This window comes from Gossypium hirsutum, chromosome D08 (genome assembly GCF_007990345.1).
Source record: "Gossypium hirsutum isolate 1008001.06 chromosome D08, Gossypium_hirsutum_v2.1, whole genome shotgun sequence".
NCBI lineage: Eukaryota > Viridiplantae > Streptophyta > Magnoliopsida > Malvales > Malvaceae > Gossypium > Gossypium hirsutum.
In genome coordinates this window covers 43,627,774-43,642,726 of record NC_053444.1, presented here as the reverse complement: position 1 = coordinate 43,642,726, position 14,953 = coordinate 43,627,774, and the positions used below count along the sequence as shown (strand labels likewise).

At 33.5% G+C, this 14,953-nt stretch overlaps 1 non-coding gene across 1 annotated transcript; it reads left to right on the top strand.

Moving 5' to 3' along the window:
* Positions 1-1,808: 1,808 nt before the first annotated feature.
* On the top strand, positions 1,809-1,915 carry LOC121220399 (small nucleolar RNA R71). The gene has a single exon (XR_005917601.1). It is a non-coding gene; the product is annotated as a small nucleolar RNA R71 (small nucleolar RNA).
* Positions 1,916-14,953: the final 13,038 nt, after the last annotated feature.

Sequence of the window (14,953 nt, the reverse complement as noted above, 5' to 3'; positions counted from 1 at the left end):
TCCCGGATTGACTTCCATCAAAGCCATGCTTTCTTCACCTTTTCATCTTCTAAAGGGTCAAGATCTAAGGCTTTCTCCAATGGATCTTTTTTAAAATTTCTTTCCATAGAAACCAAGGTTTTTCTCTCTTCCATAACTGAACACTCTTTTGCTGGATCGAGAAATTTCACCGCTTTAAGAATGTTAAAGGTTACCTGATCGTTTTGAACTCGCATTGTGAGTTCTTCTTTCTGCAGATCAATTAACGTTCTTCCTGTGGCTAAGAAAGGTCTCCCAAGGATGATCAATAGTTCCTTTTCTGTTTTAAAATCTAAGACAATGAAGTCAGCAGGAAAAATAAATTTATCGACTCTTACCAAAACATCCTCGATCCTCCTTCGGGATATGCTAAAGATCGATCTGCTAGCTGAAGTATCACAGTTGTAGGTCTTACTTCACCTATCCCTAACATCTTGAAGATAGACTTAGGCATCAACTTGATACTCGCTCCTAAGTCACACAAAGCTTTACCACAGTAAGATACACCAATGTTACAAGGTATAGTAACGCTTCCTGGGTCTTTCAATTTCTGTGGTAATTTGTTCTGCAGGAACGCACTGCACTCCTTTGTTAAGGCAACAGTCTTATACTCACTCAGTGATTTCTTCTTGGACAGTATATCCTTCATAAACTTCGCATAATTTGGCATTTGTTCTAAAGCCTCCACCAACGGAATATTGATGTGTAACTACTTCAGAACATCCAAAAACTTCTTTAATTGCACCTCCTGTTTCTGCTTGTTTTGCTGCAATCTTTGTGGATATGGAGGTGATGGAACTTTCGGTTGAACCGAATAACTTTTCTGAGTAGGTGAATCTGCATCCATAGAAGATGTTAAAATATCTAAATTCACTAAGTCAGGGTTTACCTTGTCAGACATTGCAAATTCTGATTCTTGTAGTGTAGGAACTTCAACAGCTGGTTGATTCTTCCCACCGGGCTTATCTTCGACATCAATCAATCAGGGTTCTAGAATTTTACCACTTTGCAATGCCACTGCCTTGATATGTTTTTTACCCAAATTTTTTGGATTCTCAGTATCATTCGGCAAGGTTCCTTAGCTATTACGTAGCTCCATAGCTAACTGACCCATTTGGTTTTCTAATTTTTTTTGTGTTGTTGCTTGGCTTTGGATCAAAGCGTCATTCTTTGTCGTGTACGCTTTCAACAAGTTCTCCAAACTGTTTGATGCCTCAGCTTGAGGTGGTTTTGGATCTTGTTGATTATACCCTTGAGATTGGTTGCGTCTTTGATGTAATAAGTTGTTGTTCGATCCATTTCCTTACTTGGTCCAAGAAAAGTTAGGATGATTACGCCATAAAGGATTGTAGAAGTTGGACTGGTGTCCTTGTCCACTCTTATTTGATATTGGTTCCCCAATAGTACACTAACTAAGGATTTGATGGACAATTCTCAAAAGAATGACCTTTCCCATAGTACACACAGGAAAATACTTCAAACGGACTTGGTGGCTGAGCTGCAGAATTATTAGTACTATTAGCGATTAACTGTTTTATCATGGAGAAAATAGACAATACCTGAGCTGATAACGAAGTGAGGGCATCAACTTCAGGAACTCCAGCTACAAGTCTTCCTGAAGCTGTTCGATTTCTTGGCCATTGATAGTTATTACTCGCAATCCTCTCGATGATGTCATAAGCCTCATTATAAGACTTAGACAAAATTGCACCATTTACGGAAGCATCTACTATCAATCTTATATGTTCATTGAGACCATTATAGAATGTCTCCAACTAGATAAGTTAGGAATCCCATGATGAGGACACTAACGAAGTAACTCCTTGAATCACTCCCAAGCCTCATACAAAGAATCATCATCCAATTGTTGGAAAGTTGTGATCTCGTTCCTTAACTTAGTATTTTTACTAGGTGGGAAATACTTAACCAAAAATCTCTCTGCTAATTCTTGCCATGTAGATATGGAACTTGGTGGCAATAAATTGAGCCATGCTCGTGCTCGATCTCGTAACAAGTACGGAAACAACTTCAACCTCAGTGCGTCTTTAATCACACCGGCTATCTTGAATGAATCACTCACCTTCACAAATAATCGAAGGTGGAGATGTGGATCTTCCGTGGGCACACCACTAAATTGGCCCACGGTTTATAGCATTTGCAACATCACTAGTTTCAATTCAAACTGGGTTGCCTACATATCAAGCCTTCTAATTCCTGGGTTTAACTCACTGAAAAGTGGCACAGCATATTGTCTGATGCATCGATCCCTATCATCGACAATGAGGATAAGATTTCGTACATGATCAGCTTCATTACCTTGGTCCTGGTTATTATTTCCAAGGTCCATCTGGACTTGTCTTTGAGCTGTTCGTTCACGTCTTCTTTGTCTAAAAGTTTACTCAATTTTAGGGTCTACAAGGAGTAAATCGATAATTCAATCTATGCTCATAAAAACCTGAAAAGAAAATCACAAAAACTAAAAAGAATAAGTTAGTAATGTTAGAAATAAATCAAATTGAAAATAAATAATTTCATGAAAAAAAATGACTATGGCATCAGTTGACAATCCCTGGAAACGGCGCCAAAAACATGTAATGCTTAGTTTTGTGCAAGTGTATACAGTCGTTATCAAGTAATAAGCATCAAGTTATTATCTCCACAGGGGTTGTACTTGTGCTAAGTCACTTAATTTGTAAAATTATATTAACAATTTGGTAAATAAAAACACAATATAGTTGAGAAGTGGTGATTAAAATATATTAAACTAAATGCAATGATCCCTAATGCCAATTATCCTAAGTGTGCAAACTATATGATTGAAATAGATTTTAGTAAAATTAAACACAATTTGCAACAATTATAACATAAATAAACTAGGACAATTACTTTAATTAAAATCAATTTATTATCAACATGCTTAATAACATTCGGAAAAACATTCCATGGCAACTCGATCTTTCATGAGTTTGGAAACCACATTAAGTCCTTTCGGAATCCTTTACTTAGTAAATAAGCATTTTACTGATCCTTATTTACTAAGGGTTTCTTAGCATTTGTGTGAGGTAATAGGGACGTGTTAGGTTTGAAACAATTTAATTACATAAATCTAAAAAACTATGCAGGTAACATAGCTTGGTTAGAGTTGTTATGCAACCTACAATTTAATCGTGTTAGGATCTAAATTGAGCATGCAGATTTCATTTATGCATCCATTAGTTGTCTTCTGGTTATGATTGCTCAGATAATTTTGGTGCATTTCAATCACGTATGAACGAAATATAGACTTGATTTTAATTGAAAACATGATCGATTGGGGCACAATCATTATAAGCATGAATCAAATAAATATTATTTAATCAAAGCAATCATCCTAGCTTAAATAAAATTAAGCTAACATTGTTTTAAAAAAGAACAAAGAACAAATAGCAAACATCTTTATATTAAGTTAATGAAAGGAAAGATTAAACCCAATTCAGAGTGGCTGTCACCCAAGACTCTGACTAACGAAACTCCATCATTCCTTTGGTTTGCTCCTTTGTTGATGGTTCTCCAAGGTGGCTGACCAATGGCTCTTTAATAGGCTTAATTGCTAAAATATCCATGAAGATATGATGCTAAGCGTGGGAATGGAAAAGGTTAAGAGAAAAAGAGAGAATGATGCTTAATGGATGATGAATGAAGGAATGAAAAGGTCATATTTATAAGTGAGAAGGGAGAGATAATTTGCTAAAAATAGAAGTTTCCATCTTTTGAAGCATCTTCCATGGGTGGTCGGCCATAATTTTAGCAAGTTGAGCTGATTTTTCCTTTATTTTTTGTCAATTTGAGTGCCAAAACAACTCAGTACTGAGACTCTGTCAAGTGCAAATCTTCAGGTAAATCTCTAATTTCTTCAACTCTTCAAGGACCTTGTGCAATTAAACCAAAAAGTGGTTTATGGACAGCCATGTGCAACTGGATTTTGGGTTGACTTGGTCTCCAATTTGGACGGTTTTGTAATCTAGCAAAGCATCAAACCTGTCCAAAATAAATCAACAAGTTAGAGGACCAAAGAATTAAATTTATCCAATTTAATTAATTAATTAAAACCCAAATTATTAATGAAATATTTTAAAATGAATTATTAAATATAATTTTATATTTTATTATTCAATTTAATCATGCATGGCCCACTTTATGTCTTAAAAAATATAATATATTCAAATTAATATAAAATAAGGCATTTATTGCATGAAAACTATATAACAAAGCATAAAATCACATTTTAATAATTTGTATATCCTAATTTCATATTTTCACATATTTCATTAATTTATTAAAAAATTACTTAGTTTTAACAACGGATTTAAGTAAAAAGATGATAAATTACATAGGAAAAATCCTATATATTTTTCCATTTACTGGGGGTAGCATGCATTTTAGATTTTAGTTTAGCATAAAATTTCATTCATTGTTATATTTTATCCGTATAGACATACTTAATTGCCACAACATTTCGTGCATTTAGTTGAAGATAACATTTCATGCATTGTGGTGAGAAATAAATAATTATTTACTATATCATTATTGAGTTAATTGCATGATAACTAACTGTCCAATGATGAAAATAGTCCTTACAATTTTTGCGAGGGATAGAATGGAAATGAATAGAATTGACCCTTAAGGTTAGGATTCTCTATCATATTTATGAAACTCAGAATGTATCCATTCAATTCTTAACGACCTTAGGAATTTCTGAATTAAAACTCACGGTTTCTTATAGAAGTCATTGAGCTGAAATGCACCAATGTAGCAAATGAAAAGCTAAATTTAAACTCTCAGATGCATAAATTGCTAAGTTATGTTTTGTAGTAAAGACTCTAATGTTTGTCTCATTGAGTAGCCCGAGAGTTTGGTGTTTGCTCCATCTTTATTGTTGGGTAGAAAGAGTTTTAGATAAGAGTGCCTTAAAAACAATTTTGGGACACTCTGTTGTGGAAGACTGCTAAGTAGCTTGGGAGTTTGGTGTTTGGTCCATTTTCTCTTTGATGTAGAAAGTTATTTGGAAGCATGTGTGAAAAAAATTAACTTCAAATCATGATTGTGCTAAGTAGCTTGGGAGTTTGGTGTTTGCTCCATCTTCGCTTTCAATTAGAAAGGCATGTATGATGAGATGAATTCCCAAAAACAAAAAGTGAAGTAGTAAATGGGAAGAGTAATAACTAAAGTCAAATTGAAAAGCAATAACAAGTGGGTTAGACTAGAAATTCATAAGTTCCTTAAGAATTGACTAAATATAATTAAATGCACACAATGGCACTTAAAGAGATTATGATTTTAGGGAAGGGTTCTTACATTTCTGGATTTGATGAGCTTTTTGTGGATAGATTGCACATATTCTTGAGTGCAAGATATTCTGAGGACTAAAAATTGGTAAGGCTTAATCAACTCGATAATGTAAATGTAAGTAATGAAGAGCTTTAAAGCATGCATTAGTTGTTAGGTAGCATGGCATTGCATTGCTTGAGGATAAACAATAATTCAGGTTTGGGGTGTGATAACTCTTGAAAAATGTTATATCTCATACTCTTAGACTTACTTAAATGCTTGTACTTATGTCAAATTAGCTTCATTTTAGGTAATTGCATTATCATTTTTTTTAATTAAGCACTACATTTAGGAGCTTGAGATGGTGATTACTTTATTGCATCTTTTATTTTAATTGCTTGCAGAAAGATCTTATTGTGGCTGAATGGAACGTTTAACGAAGAAGGATTGTAGAGGACAGAGGTTTGCCGAGGCATTATGAGAAGTTGTCATGGCAATGTGGGTGAAGAAAATGACAACAACCTAGTCAGCAATGAGAGCACTAGGCAGCTAGTCCCCTTACATGTACGTGTAATGCAAAATATCCACCTAAAAACTAGGGAAAAAATAATCATTGGCTGATGGCTTCTACCCTAGGGGAGGACCCAAGTATAAAAGCAAAAGAAAGGACGAGAAAAAGGGGGACGAAAAAGAAAAAAAAAGAGAAAAAAACAATTAGTGGCCACACTTGAGGTCTGCCATTAATGAGAGATGAATGTACCACTGAATGCAATTTTCTAAGCTTCGATAGAAGTCTCATTGCAACAATGAGGGAAAACTGAGCTACTAGCAGCATTGGTGAAGCCAAGCAACAAGACTCTGAGTGGGAAATTCATGTTTCTCACCCATATTTCTTTCTTTTCATTTGGTTTCCATTCTTCAGTTCTAAACTGGTATTCAAGATGTTGATGATACAAACAAACTTGGATTTGTGTAGTCTAGCCATGAGCTAACTTTATATGGCTCGGGATTGCTCTGGATGATGTTTAAACTTTGACTAATGTTTGTGGATTAATATGGTTCACTTTGCTATTTTCTCCAATGATTATATTTGTTTAAATGATTGTTATGGTTTTGATGAATGCTCGTTAAGCCTTAAGGCAACTTAATACCGATAGGTTAGGCTACCTGGATCGAAGTTGGGTAGTATAAGTGAGTGTTGAGTGAAGCACCCGTGTAAACTCTAGACATAGAGTCTTACGTTATACGATTTAGATGGTTATGCTTAGTAGTGGTTGTTACTCCCAAGCCTATAGACATATAGTGTCTTATGGGTGAATAACCTTAGGTCTTGCTTTTGACAGAGGTAAACCATATTAGTACCTAATCGAACAGTAAGTTTGCCATAGTTTTGCCACGTCATTGTTTACAGGTCAAAACTAATCCTTTACTAATCCCAGCCTTTACGATCAATATTCCAATCTTGTTAAAGTTTTTAGTACTTTTGTTTGAAGTGTTACAATTGCAATCTCTGCTAGTATGCTTCATTACTCTTATTTCTAATGTGTTAATCCTATTTTAATTTCATTTAAATATTTTTTAATACAATTATCCTTTCTATTCAATTGTGGTAACTTAGAAAAAGAATATCCATCCAATCCTCATGGGAACGATACTCACTCATTATTTTATTACTTGATTCAAAGTGTATAGTTGCACAATTCACACATCATATTCACTTATGACAGTGTGGGAGCACTTCAAACTAATGCCATGTAAGTGTCCTTACCAGGGTCTCCAAGATTTTTTTCAATTACAAACATTTTATAATGGTTGGGACAGAAATTCGGGGTTGAGCTTAAATGGAGAATCCATAGGGGCGTTCATGACTAAAACCTATACTAAAGGTTGCCAACTTATGGAATATATGACAATAAACTCTTACATGTGGTCGGCTGAACAGTTCACATATAGAGCTAAATCATCGAATGTGAATGCAGTTAGTGGTGAGGATAAATGTCAACAAATCTTCGAGTTGCTTAACAACCTTGAGGCTATCTCTAATTGGCATCATATTCTTAACCATCCTTATCTTCTGGGAACTCATGTAGGGAATGAGATTAAGAATGCTAGTTGGGGAAATCACTAATAAGGTAGCTATGTAGAGGTGAATTATAAGGAAAATCATGATATTTTGAATATTATGAATAATTAAATGATGAGAAATAAAAAATCTTGTCCATGAATATATGATTAAGCATGTCATATAGTTTAGGAAAAACATGTCATCGACCCACAAACATCGATCTGAATCAATTGTAGCTTCTTAGAAGCTCTCCAAGTTTGACTATCTTTCCAAGATGACATACTTCACAAAATTTAAAATGTTCAGTAATTGTAGTCATGTTAAGCACTGATTCATTCTTGTGGATGTGATTCAAGGCCTTGTAGTTGAAGTGGCACATCTTTTATGCCACAATTTAGATTCATTAATCGAACCAGTATAAGCTACTGAACTAGATTGATCCAAGTCTAAGGTGAAACATTTGCCTTTCATGCCAACAGTAAAGAGTTCATGGCCTGATGGATCATAAATAAATACATGTTATGTCTTTAAAAACCAAATAATAATTCTTTTCTAGGAGTTTTCCTAAACTGAAGAGATTTTGATCTATTTGTGGTACAAATACAACATCTGTAATAAGATTTGTACCTGACTATGTCTCAACTATCGCAACTCCTTTTCCTTTGACTTCTATGAACACACCATTACAAATTCTAACTTCTGAACAACAACTTTTGTTTGGATCCTTGAATAATTTGATGTCTGATGCCATATGTTGAGTGCATCCACTATCAATCAGTAATGAACTTGATGAAGTTTTTCTTACATAGCAAGAAGCAACAAAAATTTTTTCATCCTCTTCTTGTGGGATATCTTCTACTCTAGCTTGTGCTCTTTTTGTTGTTTGTTTTTATTCTTGCAATATTTCTCCATATTGCCAAGTTGTTTCCAAGACTTGTACAGTATGTCCGATCTGTACCAACAATATTTCTCCAAATGTGTAGTTTTTTTATTGTGTGCACATGGTGGAAATTTACCTTTCTTTATATTGTTTGTAGGATTCTTGTTTCTTCTATCTCCTGGTTTTTTTTCCTTGCCATAAGTTGCATTTTTCCTTTCCCTTTTTACTGCAAATACACCTTCTGTTGAATCCTCTTACCTAATAACTCTCTCTTGCTCTTAAACCTTGAAAGCATTCATTAGTTTTGCTAAAGAAATCTTATTCAAGTCTTTGGAGTCTTCAAGCGAAGAGATTTTGGATTCAAGCCTCTCAGGTAAACTAACAAGAACTTTTTCTACATCTCTTTTACTCGTTATCTCCTCTCTAAGTAAATTTAACTTATTCACTATCTTCATGAATCTATCTTTGTACTCCTTTAGAGTTTTAGACACTTTCATCTTCAAGACTTCAAATTCTCATTTGAGGTTGAGCACTTGCATTTGTCTAGTTCTGTCAGTACCTCGGAACTCCTCTATGAGTATATCCTAAGCTTGCTTTGCACTTTAGTGTTGACATTTAGTGTTGACAAATGCTAGCTAACTCTTAACACAACTCTCAAATATTTTTAGGCCCTTTAAGATTAATTAAGTCTTTTAATACCAAATTTTTAGGAAGGAGAGAAGAAAAAAGGAAAAACTTAAAGAAAGAGAGAAATGTAACAAGAAGATTTTTCTATTTCTTACTTGAATGGTTTAGCCCAACTCTTACACCTATTTGTAATAGAAAACTTTATCTAAACTATATATTAAGCACCAATAATTTGTGTCAATGTCATCATTCTTATCCAAAATTTAATTTTTATCCAAATCTTACTTATCATCCTTATCTTAAATTTTATCCAAAATTCACAAGGCCTATGTTTGGTCACTAAAAGATAAGAACAAATCTAACTAAAAAATAATATTAAAAATATTTTAAACATCAAAAATAGCATATTCTTTTACATGTCTCCAAATGGAATCATCTCTAGATCTTTTATTAGGCAACACTTTTCAAGCATATATTGGTACCTAAGTGGATCCATAATAGAACTAAATAGAATATATTCTTGTATATTGCCAGTCTAGATCTATGTTGTTTGAGAAACATATGGTATCTTCCCATAAATATGAACCAGATGAACACAGCTCACCTATCTTAAGCGTATCATCCAGTTTTAGTAGTTAATCTAAAGCATCACATATATTAACTTTGGAATGTTCATAAGATGTTATATTATTGTAGTCTAATATCTTAAAAATTAACAACATTAATAAATTTATCTATCATACAATCCAAAAATATTTATTAAAACTTCCAAATATAAATTCATCATTAAACATGAATGTAAGTACTAAAATTTTGGAGCTTTTGTTAAATGGTTTACCTACAATGCCATTAAATTTTGGAACTTCCCCAAGAACAATAGCTAAAAAGGTTGATTTTCCTGAGCCAAACACTACGGAAATAGCAATTTTGTTCTATTAGTTTAACCACCAAACTTATGTTCCTTAATGTGTCTTAAAGGGAGAATCTATGTCCCAATAAGTTTCAATAGAGTTGATGGAAATGGATTACTCTGACTCATTGTCAATGTACTTATGTAGTAAATCTTTGCTTTCCAAATTTGGTGCCTCGAGAAATTTTAACATTTGATCTAGGGAAACCTTAGCATCAATGAACACTATGAAAAAATCTGGAGCCACCTATATTGTCTCTTGAAAAATATTCAAACTTGCTAAAAATTTGAAAAATGTTAGCATGGAGTTGAATTGTAACACTCTGAGTCTGGCTAATCCAAGTTTAAGGTGTAGAGCTGTGAAGTTATCTGATTGGCATAGAGTAATCTGCCATATTAATTCTTCTGACCAGTTGGAATGTGGCGTATAATAACAACCATAAAAGTGAATAAAGGTTTTGTGTTATTCTTATGTTATTATCTAAAAGAATGGTATATCAAGTGAAGTATAAGGCAGGTGAGTAACCGTCATATACATAGTGCGCCTGGTTTGTCTAAGCACTGTGTTGGTTTGGTTCGTAATGTGAACTGGTTAAAAGCCAACTAAATTGACTAGTTAAATATAAGTGTAACACTCTTAACCAGTATCTGTCATCGAAATAGGGTTACGGAGTATTACTGAAGTTTACATTTCAAAACTATCAAAATTTTTAAACATTTAATATCACATCATCAATCATAGAAAAGTCAATCAATAGCATACATATTGTCTCTTATACGAGCACTCGAGGCCCTAAAAACACATTCGAAACAAGTCGAGACTCCATCGGAAACATATAAAATTTTCAAAAAAAAAATAAAAAATTTCAAACTGCAAGGGTCACTAGGCCATGTGACTCACACGGTTGAGAGACTTGTCTGTGTCTCAAGCCGTGTGGACATTCGAAGTAAGGACACACGGTCATGTCCCAGCTCGTATTCGTGCCCATGTAACTCTCTGACTTGGGTCACACGGCCAAGCCACACGCCCATGTGCCAGGCCATGTTCCCTTTGAAATTGCCTCACATGCCTGTGTGCCAGGCCATATGCTAGGCTGTGTAACCGCTAGACTTGCAAACCTTTGTAAGCTACAGGGGACAGATGGCCGTGTCGCCTGGCCGTGTGTCACACACGACTGAGACACACACCTGTGTCTCTGGCCGTGTGGACAAAAAGTAGGTTATTTCCAAGCCATTTTTCTCACCCGTTCATGCACATACCTACAATCAATTTTTTATATATAAACAAGCCTTCAAATTGCACTTAAAACATGCATAACCAAGCTATCCAAATAAGGTACATAACATACAACCAATGTGCCCAAAAGGCACCTCAATCACAACACTTAAAGATGTATAACCATATGCATAATTTGACCAAAATTTCAACTAACTTATAACTAAGTTTATTCCAAAATATACCACTTCGTTTACCTACCAAATACCCACAAAAAGTACCAAATATGCCATTTAACACCTAGCACCATTAGTCATTTATGTCACCTATAACCAAAATACCAAATCACCACATTCAAACATGTCAAAAGATCATCTATAACATACATTTTTAACTACCATTTTAACTTCCATCATTTAGTTACCATAAACACCAAAATAACAACCATTACCAGGCCAAATATATACATGCCAACTTAGCACTTTTTCATCATTCAAAATACCAAATTCTACAATCCAAAACATAATGGCTACAACATCAACCAAAACACCTATACATGTTATTATAACAAAAACTTAGAAACACCAAAATCAACTCATTTAGCCGATGGATAGTATAATATAACTCCGACAAGCTTCCAACCCAAATGAGCTTTCCGATTCACTATAAAACAGGGAAAATAACACACAGTAAGCATAAATGCTTAGTAAGTTTATATAATGTAAAACTCAACTTACCATTTCATCACAAAATAAGTAAATTTAACATGGCATAATCCAACCAAAGCTTGGCCAAATCCTAAGCATTCACACCAAAAATGTTAGTAATATAAACACAAGGCTTAGGTAATTTATCATGGATGATCACAACATTTATTCATGTGACATATAAATATATCATTCATCTCAGCTTACATTTTTCCATGTATCACATATCAAACAAGTTCATATATGCACTTGCTTTAGTTCATGTCATTCTCTTACCATTTCCTTTCCGAATAATGCCCTTTGAACCATTTAGAATACCGTTGGATACCTGGGATAATTCACATATAGTGTGCTAACTCATATAATTGTAATCCGTCAATTCTTGTACATGTATGCTCTCAAGAGTTGTGAATAAGTATGCTCATACAAGCTGTGAAAATTGGCCTGCCCACAGGAGCTGTGGGTCGAAACATCACTACACGATGCTGCTCACACGAGTTGTGGAGTATCCGCAACACATGCTAGACCTTAGCCATCGATAGGATGTTCAAGACCAGCACCTGAATCATGTAAACTCTAATTACATGTTATATGTATCCTACGAATTTCTAAGGTTCAAACGGGGCTCAGTAATCGGCATAACATCGTCTGATATGCGACAGAATTATATATATAGCAGCTCATAACACATATATAATTCAATTAAATGCTCATAAATACAATGTAATTACACGAACTTACCTCGACGGCTAAACATGGATACGGAGGCGATTATTCTGAAACTTTATCTTTGCCTCGATATTAAGCCGTACGAGGTTTGTCTTGATTTACATGAATAAATTCAACTCAATTCAATAAATATTCTATTCTATTCAATCCAAACTCATATTTTAGCAAAATTACATTTTTCCCTTATAATTTTGATTTTATTACAATTTAGTCCCTAGCTCATAAAATGAAAATTCATGCAATTCACCCTTAACGCACCATAGCCAAATTTCATATAGGTCCTTAGCAAGCCTTACACTTATTTTATTTCACAATTTCACAATTTATAAATTCTATATTTCAATTTAATCCCTAATTGACAATTTCTTCAAAAATCACTTAACAACAGTTGTTTATCTAACAAAAGCTATCCATTTTCTTCCATCAAAAATCAAAGACAACCTATATTTATTCATGGAAAAACTCTAATCTATTAAAAATTTTACAAATTAGTCCCCTAGCTAGCTAGCTTAAGCTACAATGATCCCGAAAACATAGAAATCATTAAAAACGGGACAAAATTCACTTACATGCTTGGAATTATAATAGACGCACGTAAAAATCCCTAAAAATGGTGTTTTTGCATTGATGAATCGGTGGAGAAGAAGAATGCATGAAGAAAATATTTGTTTTTTTTTAATTTTAACCTTTGTTTACCTAATTACCAAAATAACCTTTAAAAGCATTCAAATTTTCATTTTTACCAAGCCATGTACATCCAATAACTTCACCAATGGTTTAATTACCATATAAGGACTCATACTTTAAGGTTCTATAGCTATTTAATACCTTTAGCTACTAGAACACTACTTTTGCACTTTATGTAATTTAGTCCTTTTTATCAAATTAAGCATGGAAACAGTAAAATTTATTAACGAAATTTTTATACGATAATACTAACATGTTGTAGACATAATAATAATAATAAAATAGATATTTTTACATCAAATCTGTGGTCCTGAAAACACTATTCTAATTTCACTGAAAACGAGCTGTTACAATAAGTATATTGTATGCTCATTTATGTTTCCCTAGAAACCTATAGGCAATTAAGAAGGACAAATTATGGATACAATCAACACTTTTCAAGTTCCAACAAGAGAAGTTGGTTCTATATATGTGGGTGAGAAGGGTATGAGTGGAAGTTTTCTTCTTCCTTCAATATTACTCTCTTCTTCTTTTTTCTTAAATATAAATGTTATCCTTTTCTTAGTAAACTGGAAACTAAGGTTATTCATTTAATTAGTGGTTTTTCTACCTCGTGGCAAGTATTATAGCTCTACATGTTAAGTTTTTAAAGAAGTAAAGATGTTAAGAATTATAGGAATAGTAAGTATGAATGTAAGGTCTTGCATGGAGGTTATCTATGATTGAGATGTTAGCAAATTGTATGAAAATGGGATTTAAATTATTTATTTATGTTCTTTAAGAAATGAGTTCTTTGAGATTTGTAAGTAGTATCTGTCAAGAGAGTATTACCGATGATCAACTGTTCTAGAATAAATGTTGAAGGTTATTTTATGATAATAGAAAAGATTGTACCGTCCGATAAGATTCTAGAGATAGCCAAAGAGTTAGGTGAAAGATAATAAGTGAAGAATGATAAGGGGTGTAAGTATGTATAAAGTATATATATTTGAAGTTTTGAAGGTATCTGCTGAAGATAGAAATGGGAATCCAAAAAGTAAGAATGTAGAATTCAACAATGAAAGTTTAAAGGTATTTTGTACTTAAACTTACTAAATTTGTATAACTCACTAAGTTTTGTACTTAAAGGAACAACGTCAGGAATACGCCAAAGAAGGGAAAACTGGGTTATTCTACATACAATGGTCATTCTGGAAAAGTGGTGTATAGTAGGATTATGCCTTTTGGAGTCAGTCTTTTGTAAGCTTTTGTGTTGTAATTAAATTATGATTAGTTTGATGGAATATTTTATTATGTTATTTTCAAATAAATTTAATTTTTTATTTGAATTTGAATCTTTAATGAAAATAAATAAATAAAATTATATGAATTAAGTAAGGAGTATCCTTCAACTATTTTTGAAATTTTACTAAGTTATGTGTAGTAAAACCTGAGATCCGAACCTGGTGAATTGGGTCAGGTTGAAGGTGTTACAAGTTGGCAACAGAGCTTTCAACTTAGTCAGTCCTCTAGCAGTTAATGTAGGAAGAAGCCTTATATGCATAAGACATCGACCTGGCTTAGTCTCTCAAGTATGTTGAAACTTTTATTTGCGTGAAGGATGCTTGTTATATTGGTAAGTAATAATGTGACAGGAGAGCCAGTGGAGGAACAAAGTATAATTTCATTGATAAAGTTTAGAAAATACTACATAAATAATTGAAAGAAAATGGTAGACGATTAAACAACTAGAAAATTGTTTTCCACCTTCGGTGTAATGGTCTGTGGGTTTCGAAGGGCCTCTTTTGCTTGTGGACAACCCTTTACG